The sequence below is a fragment of the Carex rostrata genome, chromosome 5 (genome assembly GCF_964058835.1).
Source record: "Carex rostrata chromosome 5, lpCarRost1.2, whole genome shotgun sequence".
Taxonomy (NCBI): domain Eukaryota; kingdom Viridiplantae; phylum Streptophyta; class Magnoliopsida; order Poales; family Cyperaceae; genus Carex; species Carex rostrata.
Genome location: NC_135922.1, coordinates 7,256,256 through 7,270,072, shown reverse-complemented (window position 1 = coordinate 7,270,072; position 13,817 = coordinate 7,256,256). Strand labels below are relative to the sequence as shown.

The 13,817-nt window shown below is 37.2% G+C and overlaps 1 long non-coding RNA gene and 1 pseudogene across 2 annotated transcripts; both read right to left on the bottom strand.

Annotated features, from left to right (window-relative positions):
• Window positions 1-1,163: 1,163 nt before the first annotated feature.
• Window positions 1,164-3,082, bottom strand: LOC144554790 (flavonoid 3',5'-hydroxylase 1-like; annotated as a pseudogene). The gene is made up of 3 exons (XR_013511752.1): window positions 2,706-3,082; window positions 1,761-2,262; window positions 1,164-1,665 (listed from the first exon to the last, which is right to left on the bottom strand). The product of XR_013511752.1 is annotated as a flavonoid 3',5'-hydroxylase 1-like (transcript).
• A 3,945-nt stretch (window positions 3,083-7,027) lies between these two features.
• LOC144553955 (uncharacterized) lies at window positions 7,028-9,193 on the bottom strand. The gene is made up of 3 exons (XR_013511485.1): window positions 9,091-9,193; window positions 8,142-8,217; window positions 7,028-7,213 (listed from the first exon to the last, which is right to left on the bottom strand). It is a non-coding gene; the product is annotated as an uncharacterized LOC144553955 (long non-coding RNA).
• Between the last annotated feature and the right edge of the window lie 4,624 nt (window positions 9,194-13,817).

Here is a 13,817-nt window from a genome sequence, read left to right as displayed (position 1 = left end):
CAATCAGTGCTTCTCTTTGCTGAAAAATTTCCACTTGTTGGTGTTTGTGTAACCTAATTGTGTTTATACTTCCCCTTTTTTACACATTGCGTATAAAAAATGTGGAAGTACAAATCAAACTCCTTACCTGAGAGATGGTCATCTGCATCAGTGCAGCTCCTTCTTGAGATTGAGGTAGAGAGGTGGGACTCTGACCCTAAGCATTAAATATGCAAGCGTAATATTAGTATTTGGAGTGCACAACATGTGATCATAGAGTAACATTAATATCATTGAGTTTTTATTTTTTTAAGTTAAAAGATGTCAACTGCAAATTAGGCAAATTAGGCATATTCCCATTGCACCTGCATGTTGTGGTTCAGAACTGTAACTTGTTGCCTTTGTTAAAAATGCGCAAGAAATAAGGTTAGTACTAGAATGTAGAATGGTATTCGATCAATAATTACTAGGATCAAGAATGAATGACTTTGCAAGCTACATGAGGATCAAGAATTAATGGCTTTGTAAGTTACATGGTACAAATCCAATAAACAATTAGGATCAATTAATCAGAAGCATAGAGACAGAGGAACAGAGAGAGACATGGTTCTCTCTTATTAAGCCTCGTGAATGACTGTTTACTTTCCCAAAATCAAGGAGTTGAAGAGGAAAGCTGAGTTGAGTCGTCAGAGCAGCATCGAGTTGGGCGGACGCTGAGCGAGAAGAGAATGAGAGAGAGACACTGGGGGAGGAGAGAGAGGCGCCGAGTGAAAAAAAAGAAAATTGAAAACCTACCAACGAAATGTAACGGAGCTTTTTCATTAAAAAATTTCGTTCTGTCAATCAAATCAGCCCCTCATCACTAATATTAAACCAAATTGGACGGCTCACATATCTGGCGGCACTTTGCTGTAATTTTGGTTTTTATATTACTTGAAAAATGTGCAATTTTTTTTTTAAGAAATTAATGTCAGAGACCACAAATACCAGAATTTATAACTTAGTATAGACCGGATTAATATATGGTTTACGGAAACAATGGATTCTCAATTCAGTAGTTCTAGAATTTGAATGTAAATTGAATTCAAACTAAATCAAACTGTAGAATGCTTAAATTGCTTAAATTATCATCATCATAACTCATTAGCCCATAATCTAAGTCCTGGTACCATGCTGATGATAGACTAAGAATAGATATCAGGAGCAAGCCGGGGACTGACGAGGATCATGAGCGGCACAGCCTTCTGTATTGCGAGTCCAAATGTCTCATCCATGTTCAGCTCGACACCATTCGGAAGCCGCCAATCAAATGCGTGAATCAACGTGCCTAAGATGTACTCCACAAGAAGCTGTCCCATACGTGCACCGGCACATATCCTTCTACCTGCGCCGAATGGAATCAGCTCAAAGTGGGTTCCATTGGGCTGAATCTTGGAGCCTTTCTCGGTCATGAACCTATCGGGGTTGAATTCATCGGGATTCTCCCAGACGTCTGGGTTCCGGCCAATGGCCCAGATGTTGGTATGGCAGGTTCGGAATGTCAGATTCCACAAGTCGGCGATCTCTTCCAATAACTTGATCCATTTCGGTTCGGGCTTGCTTTGCAATGGACGGGTTTAAGAGCATTTCGGCAATGGTCCATTCAATTGCACTTGATGAAGTATCTCTCCCTGCTGTGAACAAATTCTACTCAAGAAAAAGGTGAAAATAAATTTGACGAATATCATTAAATATACAATTGAATAAAATTAGGAACAAATAATTAAGGTCAAGTCTTCTACCAAAAGAACAGCTCTGATCTGCTCACTGTCCTCGGTGCTTCGGCAAGACAGCAACTCATCGAGCACATCAGGATTTCCTTTCCTATCAGCAGCTGTGGCCTCGTGCATTTCCACCATCCCTCTAAACATCGCGTCGAATCGCCCTGAAAGGTTCTTCATTCTCTTCTCAAGCCCCTGAAGATCCATCCACCCGATTCCCAGTATGTAATCACCGAAGTTCACTAGACCGGCTATTGTCATGAGCTCCACCACCATGTCTTTGAACTGGGTTGCCTCCGGCTGGCCTGTTTGGAGGATGCGTCGGCTAAGGATAACCTGTCCTATCATGTTGGCCAGAGAACTGCTTAGCAACTCGGCTATGTCTACTGGCTCATTGCGGCAGCTTGATTCATACAACGAGTGTAACATGCGGCCCACTTCGGATATTCTCACATTAGCCCACCTCTCAAGAGCAGCAGGTCCTAGCATACCAAAGCTGCAGGTTTTACGAAGGAGCTTCCACCTAATAATTAAAAAAGGTTTTTTCATCACAGAATGTACATAAATTTTGAACTTATGATGTTATATTATATCCATGTGATTGTGTGATATAATTCCTTTCTTGCTGCCAGTACTGTTTCTTTCCAGTTGAAAATGAGACATATACATCAGAGAATATCCAGACCAATCCTCATTTGACATATTAATTTGCACTTGAGAGACGGCATTTTCACCTTTTACATGTTGCAAATTAAGGAAAGAAACTAATTATTAGTCGCTTTCCAGTTAACAAAATTCAATTCACTCATATCCTGATGCATACTAATTGTTTACATTTTTTAGAATATTTGAAAATTAAGATTTTTTGTGCATCTTAATACATATATATGTGAGTTGTTATTAAGATGGATATACAATTTCACCAATTAATAACCAAAAGCATAAATGTGGATAAAGTAAACACACTTTGGTCCATACTCTGCGAAGACCATATCCTCACCACCATATGCAAGGCACCTTGGTGCAATATCCAGAGGGCGGTTTGCAAAGTTGACATCGAGCGTCTTGAGAAAGACACGGGCTGCTGCTGACGTCGATGCAACGACCATGTTTTCCCGGCCCATCTTGAGGTGCATGATGGGCCCATACTGCTTTGCGAGCCGTGCCAAGGTGACATGTGGAGCAGAACCTAGAAGCGGCAATGCGCCAACCACAGGATACCCTCGTGGCCCGGGAGGGAGCTTCCGGGACTTACTGGGGAGGAAGAGGCATACTATGTAGCGAAGGAGGCAGTAACATATGCCTAGTAGGGAAAGCTCTTTGAGTAACAGTAGTGAGTCCATTGTGGATCTACCAATTAAGATATGATAAATGACGGAAAACGAAAGGTGAATCCATTATATATAACGGTATCTTTCGCTGACAGATGGAAATAATTAAGAAGAGCGTAAAATTTATGTATGTGTGGGTCTAGGTTGGTTTATGTTTCAGTATTTTTTTTTCTGTGTATTTAGTGGATTAGAGAAGGAGAAAAAAAAGGGTGGTAAAATATTTTCATATTATATATATAAATACTAAAAAAAATATAATTCTCATAAATCTAAAAGATCTGTATTATATTGCCGAAATTTTTATTCATAGGAAAATAAAAAAAATATTAAAAATAAAAACTGTTGCATGAAAATTTTAAAAACAATAAGGCAGTATTGAGTCTTGGCGTTCCTGAGGGACGCCGTGGCATATCTTGACCCCGTGAAAATAAATGAAATTTTTTTTTCTAAAGTAGGACGCTATGGGACAACCCAAATCAGGAAAAAACAAAAAGTGGGACGTCATGGGACAACCCAGTCCAGGAAGCGGAAAAAAAGAAACAAGCTATCCTGATCAAGATTGAAGAGGCAAGATTTTTTTCGTTTTCTGAGGTGGATTGTCCCATGGCGTCCCACTTTTTTTTCTTCTTTCCTAAGTTGGGTTGCCCCATGGCGTCCCACTTTCTCTCTCTTTTTTTTTTCATTTTCTGGATTGCGTTGCCCGATGACGTCCAACTTACGAAAAAAAATTTATTTTTTTTCATGGTCTTGAGTGTGCCATAGACCCCTACTGCCTTCCCATTTTTCAATTTCCCACACGATATTTCCTATTTTTAATATATATTTTTGTTATTTTCCTATGTATGAAAATTTCGGATTATATTGACCAATGAGATCTTTCTACATATTATATATATTGTCACTAAACTGAAATTTTTATCCATAGGAAACGAAAAAAAGAAAATTAAAAATAGGTAATGTTGTATGAAAGTTTTAAAAATAAGAAGGTAGCTACGACTCATGGCGTCCCTGCGGGATACCATGGCCCATCCAAATAAGGGAAAAAAATAAAAGAAAAATTATTCATGGGACGCCATAGTTCATTCAAACAAAAAAAAAAACAAACTGGACCGCCATAGCCCATTCCTGGTGCATAACTAGATAAAATTTTCAGTATATTTTATTCCAGGTGCATAACCGCAAGTAAGAATTCATGAAGTAATTTTCTTTAAAAAAATAGTAATTTCTTTGGTTGGGATGGGCTTTGGTGGCCCTTTTTTTTTTTTTTTTTTGCTTTTTTCGGTTTCAATTGTCCATGGCGTTCCACTTTTTTATTTATTTTAATTTTTTCTGGTTTGAGATGAGCTATGGCGTTCCGCAGGAATGTGTCATTCTCTAGCTCTTTCTATTATGAAGCTCACAACTCGATCTGTGTGCAAATATATTAGCGGATATGCTGTTGATATCATACATACATTTGACCCAATCACTATTACAAAATTCAAAGAACTTCACGTCTTCTTTTTCATTTCACTCATGTATGAGACCGAAACTGATGTCGAATTGACAAATCAACTTTGCACACAGAGATAACAAATCCAAAACATACTACATAACAATCCCAAAACTTGATGTCGAATTGTAGTATTTAAATAAGACTGTGATCTTGACAGCCACTGTCAAGTTTTCAAAAAAAAAAAAAAAAAATCAGACTGTGGGACAAATTAGACAATAGAAAAGTAACAATCCGCATGACTTCTGACTTACAAGCACGAAGATTGTCAGAACATTGATAAAAACGAAGCATGAAATTAAGTATTTAAATTGGGTGTTGATCAAATTAGGCTATAAAAATGAAGATTGTCAGAACTTCTGATTCAACTCCTAGGTAGAAGAGATTAACAATATTATATATATATATATATTGGACTTGGCGCGCATATCTCTGGCATTAATTTGTAATATTCGTTCGAATTTTTTTCTCTTATTGTTCTAGATCTGGGACATCTTGCTAATTAAGAAGGAATATTTTTAATCCACTTGCAAATGATATCACTCACATCATCAATAAAAATGACATTCATATTCATGTTGTGATCTAGATTAATTACCAACTATTTGCTGCTGGTGATATGAATATTACTATCAAAATAATAATTCATTAATTTAAACTTAATGTTGATTAGATACAAGTTGGTAACTTCAGGTAATGAAATGTTAAATTTGAAAAATAAAAATTTCCAAATAATAAAATACAGATATTTTAAGGACTATTTATGTAATTTCCTCATTTGTCATATATCAATTTTGCCAGCTGCCAAGCTATAAACACCTCACTGCTCAGCCATCATTCACTACAACAAAAAAGACTTTCTGCGACCGGTATCGGTGCTGACGCCGGTCGCAGGTAGTCATTTTTTTTCAAAATCTGGCGACCAATTGTATCAGCGACCGGCAAAAATCCCGGTAGCTGAAAGTGTTTTTTTTTTTTTTTAATTTTATCGCTGAAATTTTGGGTGAAAGCGCCAGAACCATCTCCGCGCGCCAGTCCGCCAAAATCAAAACCCTCACCGCGCCGATCTAAACCCTTTCCCAAAATCATCGCCTCTCTCCTCCGCTCACCTCCATCTCATGCCGCACTGCACCAGGCACCACTAGGGTTCCCTCTCTCCTCCGCTCACCTCCATCTCCTCAAATTTCGCCGACATCACTTCTCTCAGCGGAAGCCATGTGATTCGCGCCTTGGGGACTCGATAACTGAATGAAAATCTCGCCGTTAAGTCTCACCCAACTGTGGTAGTGTTTAGCTCTCTGGCCTCGACTAATTTCAGGTCAATCTTGGATCTGATTTAGCATATATTTTCATGTCTACTATTTTTTTCTCAATTCAAGATTTGCACTCTCTGAAATTTGCATATATGCCCTGAGTTTTTACTGGTAGACAAAATCTAGTTTTTACTTGTTTTACTTTTTATTAAATGCTGGCACAGACTCTAAATTCTTGGTGGTTAGGCTCAGTTGAGAGCAAATATTTGTGAGAATTTAGATGTTTCCTACTAATGATTCATTGTCTAAACTTCCATTGTTGCAATTTCAGTCTAGCCAAATACAAACATAAAATCTCTCACTTGTCAAGACGAGGTATGCTATGCTTCACTTTTAATTTATATTCTTTCAATCCTAATTTATATCCTAAAAGTATCATGTATCGGCAGAGGTGACTGTTGCTGCCCTTTTTGCATTTGTATAACAATTTAAAGGTACAATTGAGAGTTACAAGAAGGCTTATAGCAATGATACTGGTCATGCAAACTCTTCCAATGAACTCACTGCACAGGTAATTAAACCATCTTATACTGAATTATTAATATGCATAAATTGTTTGGTATCCAAGAAATGCCCTCTATGAGAAAACAGACAAATCAGAGGGCATAGGCCATGTTTCTGTCAAATCCAAGTTCACAAACAGAAAGAAGACTCTTTTTCATGCAGTTTAGACCCAAATTTTGTATTATTTGGATTTTCATACTATTTTCTATGAATTTTTGAATCTCAGCTTTTCAATTTGCTTGATATATTTATAAAGAAAGGTCCATGAAGGAAGACTCGGATCGCGAATCCGACGGTCGGATCGGGCTGAAAAGTAAAAAACAACTGCGACCAAAAAATTTGGTCGCAGAAAAAGTATCAGCGACCGGATGACGTCATTCAGCGACCGGTGACGTCATCAGGAGGGTATCTGCGACAATGCTTTCAGCGACCGGGGTATTAGCGACCGTTTTTCACTTTCTGCGACCGGCGCCAATACTTTCTGCGACCGATTTTCCTGTCACACCCCGCAGCCTCAGGATGTGACAGGGCCCTGCCGTAAACATACAGTTTCCTGTATGCTTACAAGGCAAGTACAATATAATGGATAACCAATCCCAAACAAACAAAAATGACACAAATTCACATAACGGTTCAAATCAAAATATCAGATAGGCCATAGTATACAAAACAGTATCTCATATGGATACAGTCAGAGGACATGACATAGAGAATATATCACAACCAAAAATATATGTACATCTCTAGTCAAATACCAAACAAAAACTCGGTAGAGGTGGCATATACCAACGGCCTAGATCCGACGTGCCTCTCCACTATCAGCTGCACCAGAACCTAAAAAAAATAACCCAAAAGTGCGGTGAGAATAAATTCTCAGTGCGAAATTTGCCACAACGAGTCGCTGGACTTGCAATCTAGTTCCATTTCCAAAAAGAAACCACAACTAAAGCATATCACAATTTTATACCAGTATATAAGAAAAATGCATATACCTGACAACAGATGATCAAATGAAATCAATAATACGGAATTGCCAAATTGAAATTCAAACCAACGCAATATTAGGGCTTAACTCATCTTATTAAAGCTGGTAGCACTTACAGATGTTCAACCGAGCTGGACCCTTTTTATCAAACCCCCATCTGTAGGGTTACTGACACCTACAGATGTTCCACCGAGCTGGACCCTTTATCTGACACTCATCTGTAATGCTTTGGCTTAACCATTTCCTAAATTCTGGTTTCAAGTCATATTAAGAAAATTCATTCAACCTTATTCAGAATATCGTAATATCAACCGACCGTCCAAACGCATTATCTCGCCGGATAACGCCCTAGAGTCACAGAGACGTTACACAATAGTCATCCATAATCACAACCATAATAAAGTCACTCGCCCCTCACCCCAACCGGTACTGGGGACTGCAGAGGGCCAGGTAGGCTAAAGCTTTAGGATCCTGCGATCAAAGTCGGCTAGCAGACTTTGCAAATTCCACATTCACCAACCAGTGGTGACACATTCATAATCACATTCCAATTTATGATGACTTTCAATCTAAGATTAGATCATAATAGATCGACACAATCTGGAAACCATACCAGCATGCAAGTTCATTAGATCACAGCAATTCGAGTTTAAATAGATTGGGCTATGCAAATGCAATGCACAATTCAATTAATGCAACAATACGTATTCAACATGACAACCGAATAACAGCTTAATTCTGAAAATGAAATATCAGACAAGTCCAGAAACCCCGCACCTGTTTAGGACGATCAAGATTCGCCCTTATGTCTCAGACGTCTCGAGAGATTCCGTAACTTGTTGCTCTACCGGTTCTATTTAAGATATACACATAAATATAATTTAAATATATACGGTAGCTATACGATTAAAGCTAATACAATTGGGGTTCGATTTCCATTTGATTTGCCCTAATTATACAGCAAGAATCATTTCTGGGTATCTTATTGCGGCCCGCAATGAAACCTGTTACGGCCCACAACCAACCAGTCCGAAATTCTGGTCTGTCTGTTCTCTGTCTTATATCTTGCGGCCCGCAATAATTTTTCTTGCGGCCCGCAATACTATATTCAGATTCATATATTCTCTGTCTCTTATCTTGCGGCCCGTAATAATTCCTCTTGCGGCCCGCAATACTATACTCAGATTCATATATTCTCTGTCTCCTATCTTGCGGCCCGTAATAACTCCTCTTGCGGCCCGCAATACTATACTCAGATTCATATTTTGCTCAGGTTTGTATAATACTAACCTTTTGATTCGAACCCATTCGTTTCCCGCATAACCGAACATGTATTCTTATTTCCTATACCGTTATAATAACATTTACTACCCTTTTTTTTATATAGAAATCTAAATTAGGTCAACTAACCCTAATTCGATCGATATTCAATTGGTATTTGGTTTAATCAACAGATCTCGTTTTTTCTTATATGTGTCAAGTTTATACGGTTAACTAATCAACAGATCGACAAAGTTCACAATTTCTCGAATTCATTACAAAACCCTAACTCCAGAATTTCAAGGTTTTAAATCCATTAAACAAGAATCGATAATTTCCACGAGTTATGATTTACTCCATTAAACCCTAATTTCAATTATCAAACCCTAATTCGAGTTTCAAACGAAAATTCGACAAATCGAGAAAATTAGGGTTTCAAGAAGGGTTAAGAGAGTTAGAGATATACCAAATTGAGAGTTTGAAAGGATCGATAACTTGGTTCTGATCTCGAATCTCCGGACAGTTCGATCGATCTCGCGGCAATTAAGCTTCCTTTCTCTCTTTCTTTTATTTTTCCTTGCGCACTCACAACCACCCTCAAGCCCTCCCCGAAATAAATTGGTTTCGGAAGAGAAGGAAAGGGTTTTTATTAAATTTTGATTCTTTTGCAATTAAGCCCCTCCAATTTGTTAATATTGCATAGTTGATGAATTTTGCATATAAACTCTCTTATATATTTTTATTAGTTAAATCTTTATTATAACGTAACATTTCCAGTCGCAGAAAGTGGGATTTGCTGTAGTGATTTCCTAATTTTAGTTTGCTTTATTTGTTACGTAAAAATATTGCGGCCATTTTTATTAATATCTCTAAAACAAATCAAAATTTTAAATATGCCCCTGTGTGCAACTTTTTTTTAAATATGCCCTGACCGCCTGGACTTTGGGCGGCCCAAAAACCCTGTGAGGCGCCAGGCCCTGGGGCGCCCCATAAGGCAAGTGAGGCGCCAGCCCCCAGGCGCCCCATGGTTTTTTTTTTTTTTTTTTTTTTTATAGATCTTAGTATTTTGATTTGAAGAATTTTGTGAAGAAAAACGGATTAATCTGGACCGCACATCTTAATGGGTAATTTGACTAATCTGGACCGTCGGTTAAAGGATTTTAATGTATATGTATTCGTAGCCTCAGACATCGCTCGCAGGGGGCTGCCGCCCCCCTGCCACCCCGGAGAATTTTATTTTCAGAGAAGTCAATTGCATGAAAATCTTTTAACCGACGGTCCAGATTAGTCAAATTACCCATTAAGATGTGCGGTCCAGATTAATCCGTTTTTCTTCACAAAATTCTTCAAATCAAAATACTAAGATCTATAAAAAAAAAAAAAAAAAACCATGGGGCGCCCTGGGGGCTGGCGCCTCACTTGCCTTATGGGGCGCCCCAGGGCATGGCGCCTCACAGGGTTTTTGGGCCGCCCGAAGTCCAGGCGGTCAGGGCATATTTAAAAAAAAGTTGCACACAGGGGCATATTTAAAATTTTGATTTGTTTTAGAGATATTAGTAAAAATGGCCGAAAATATTGGGCCTTATTTGTTGGCCCAAAATAGAACCCATAATTTTCTTTGCTCTTTAATGGGTATTCTAGACCATTTAGAAAGCAAGCCCAAACCTTTCCTTGATCCAGCAATGGCACAGAGCACTTGATGTAATCTTTTTATGAGTAAAGTTGGAGGTCAAACCATCAAACTATTTAATACCCTTGTTATTACAATGAGTGATTTCCTTCATATGAGTTTTGAACCCATGACTTCCATACAAAGACCATGTGCCTTTAACACTAGATCAAAGGCTAGTCCTCACTTGCTATAATCTTGTCACTTGCTATCTGATATATTATGGAATTCCATATATTTGTAATGACCATGTGCCATTTCCTAATCTATTGAAATGGAGGTATCCATTTTATCCCCCAATGGAGAGAGCTCTTCTTGATCTCTAAAATCTGATCGGTGTTTTTCTCACTCCCCATCGCTTCCTCCCTCTTTCTTTATTTCTCTTGACTTTGCTGGGTTTTTTTTTTTTTGTTTATATTGATATGATAAAAAATCAGATATTGATTTTGGGTGGACCGTAAGGCACATATTTTTTTTTTTTTCAATTGAATCGTGTTATATCATGATAAATTTGCAGAATACATGAGACAGAAATTTAATTGATGGAATTGTATTTTGTATATTGCTCTCAGGCGTATATTCTTACAAATGGGTTATATAATGTATTTATCATAGAAGGAAAAATCGGCTGTTCCGGATCAGAATTGGATGATACGGATCCGATTTCTGACCGAGTTGCCCATTAGACTCAAATTCCGGCTGAAATGGTCCAATTTCAGTCAAATTCCGGCTGAAACGGGTCAATTCCAATCAAATTCCGGCTGGAACATATTAATTCCAGTCAAATTTCAGCCGAGATGATCCAACTCCACAGAAACAATCGAAACAGCCATGTAGCAATCTCCAAAAAAAAAATTTCCCCCAGCGTGATTTGAAATCTCTTGAATAAAAGGCCCATACAACTATCACCCCAAAATACTAACCTTATTTGTTAGAAGAGGAGGGTTCAAATGCACCCAAATTTTTGTGCATCCAAATGCACCCTATTTTTTTTCGCCGTTTTCAAAGTCCGAATAGTAAATCCGAACCGTTAGATGCGACCTATATATTAAGATATATTTGGAGACAAAATTTTATATTTTTTGAAATTTTTTTACTATTTATTAAGCCACTTTGAAAATCGCTGATTTTACATTTTCTGGACCATTGGATCAGCGATTTTCAAAGTGGCTTAATAAATAGTAAAACAATTCCAAAAAATGTAAAATTTGGTCTCCAAGCACATCTTAATATATAGATCGCATCTAACGGTTCGGATTGACTATTCGGACTTTGAAAATGGAGAAAAACGATTTGAAAAATAGGGTGCATTTGGTGCACAAAAATTTGGGTGCATTTGAACCCTTCTCTTGTTAGAAACACAACTATTTTTATTTATAGGGAACATTTCCAGTGTACCCATTCAAACTTTTGAAATAGCCAATTTACCCATTAAAATATTGTAATATCCAATATCTCCATAAAAAATCAACATTATTTCCTCTATCCCCATTTAGTTATTTAACTTTTTATTTAATTATTTTAAAAATTGTATTGACTAATATGCCCTCCACTTATAAATGGAGGTGTCCTGTTGTCTTTCTTTCTCCCAATACTTGCACCTAATATTTCGGAGATGATCACCTGAGAAAAAAAATTTAGCCTCCAATTCTCTGTTGTGTCCGGCTGAGATACATACTCTATTTGTTCGCTACCTTCCCTTTAATCACTTTAATTACTCCCTCCCTGCAGCAAAAAAACTAACTTGAAAGAAATATCTCTCAAATTAATCCTATCTCCATCTCAAATCCCTTCACTCAAACCTTTCTTTCTCTCGACGCAATGGGCTCCCATGACGAACGTAGCTCAATCACTCTACAAATTCAGTTGATGGATTGAAGCAAGATTTCCATACACACTGAGCTTGATCTGACCGTCGAGGAGTTCAAGCTGGTATTGGCCGACTTAACAGGCATACCGTCGGATGAGCAATGGTTGGTTATACGAACTCTGAAATCCTCAAATGCTGAGGAGCTATGGTTTGTCTCTCTCTCTGTTTCATTATTGACATAATTTCTTAAATATCTTGTATGAACCAAGATTTAACAATGAAGAAGGTTTTTTTCTTTTCATTCTCTAAGTTGGTATATATTGAAAATCTTGGTGTGTTCGTGTGGGGAATGGTATGGGATGAATATTTGATTCTAGAGGGTATATCTATACTGTCCCTTGTGGGTCCCTTAGAGCTAATTTAGGCCTCATTTTCTTATGCAAGACAAGTGTTTTTTTAATGATCCTGAAATTAGAAATAAGCACTACACATTGCTGAACACAAGGCGTCCCAGATATACTAATTTCTTGTGATTACACAAACTAAACTGTAGTGGTTCCCAGAGGTAGTATCAATGGCAGCCTTGGGTCGTGAAACTACTAAATCTAAATTCTACTGATTGCCTTGGATTCTAATTGTATAAACTTAACATTCAGAATTCAGTACTATAGAGTGGAGAAGAAGGCATGAGTCATGACCGATAAAAAAAAAAAAAAGAAGAAGGCATGAGTCATGACCGATAAAAAAAAAAAAGAACAAGGAGGAGAGAGAGGTGGAGCAGGAGAAGCACAAGTAGAAGTGGATGCCAACCAAATCGTCAAAATCTACAAGAAAAAGCATTTTCTAGCGACGCGGAAAGGAAACGTTTAGACGAAAAGAAATTTTAGGCACTAATTAAGCATTTTTCATTTTTTTAATTCAATCTTCTTGTAAATTTAATCCGGTTACAAACTCAAAGGACACCTCCATTTAGAAGTGGAGGGCATATTGGTCAATATAAGTTTCAAAATAATTAAAAGGGATAGAGGAAATAATGTTGAATTCTTATGGGGATATTGGATATTATGGTGTTTTGATGGGTAAATTGGCTATTTTAAAAGTTTGAATGAGTACACTAGAAATTTTCCCTTATATATAAGCCTTGTAATTTGTACTATATACAAGTATTGAAATATTTGTATTATATTTTTTTTAATGAATTATTTGATTGTAACTATTTGTTTAAACAGAAATTGTTGACAAATTATATTTTTATCATTTCTTTCCAATTTTTTAGTATAAAACAAGTTTCTGACAAAAAATTTGATTTTCTGAACCGAATCAGCCGATTCCGGCTGATTCACCAATTCTGGATCAAAATCGCCGATCCCGATTATGATTATGATTTTTCATTCTAAGGTATTTATACACACTACCTACCAGTAGCACGTAGCCTATTCTATTCTAACGTTAATTGTTCTAACTGTAACATTTCTCTATAATATAAATATTCTACTTCTCTACAATTTGCAAGGCAACAGCAACTGTTTCATATAATCCAAAGTATTCAAAGAAATATTTGCAAGACAATAGCGACTGTGTAATATAATCCAAAGTATTCAAAGAAATATTTGCAAGACAACAACGACTGTGTAATATAATCCAAAGTATTCAAAGAAATATTTGCAAGACAACAGCGACTGTGTAATATAATCCAAAATATTCAATGAAATAT